The sequence below is a fragment of the Sinocyclocheilus rhinocerous genome, unplaced genomic scaffold (genome assembly GCF_001515625.1).
Source record: "Sinocyclocheilus rhinocerous isolate Xijiao unplaced genomic scaffold, SAMN03320098_v1.1 scaffold1728, whole genome shotgun sequence".
In the NCBI taxonomy this organism is placed as follows: Eukaryota; Metazoa; Chordata; class Actinopteri; order Cypriniformes; family Cyprinidae; genus Sinocyclocheilus; species Sinocyclocheilus rhinocerous.
In genome coordinates, this window is record NW_015630992.1 from 106,051 (window position 1) to 106,251 (window position 201).

Below are 201 nucleotides of genomic sequence, written 5' to 3' on the forward strand. Positions count from 1 at the left end.
TGACGCGTGTATGTGCTCTGGCATAGTAGACATATATATAAGTAGATTCCTCATTAGTGACTGTTTCTATGGGCCGCGATACGTTCCAAAATGCCGGACGCGTCAACATATCTGGAGCGGTCGAATAGGGCATCTATACATATCTATGATAGTAGACGCATGTGCGGAAGCGATCTGTCGCGCGTATACGTCACTCATTAT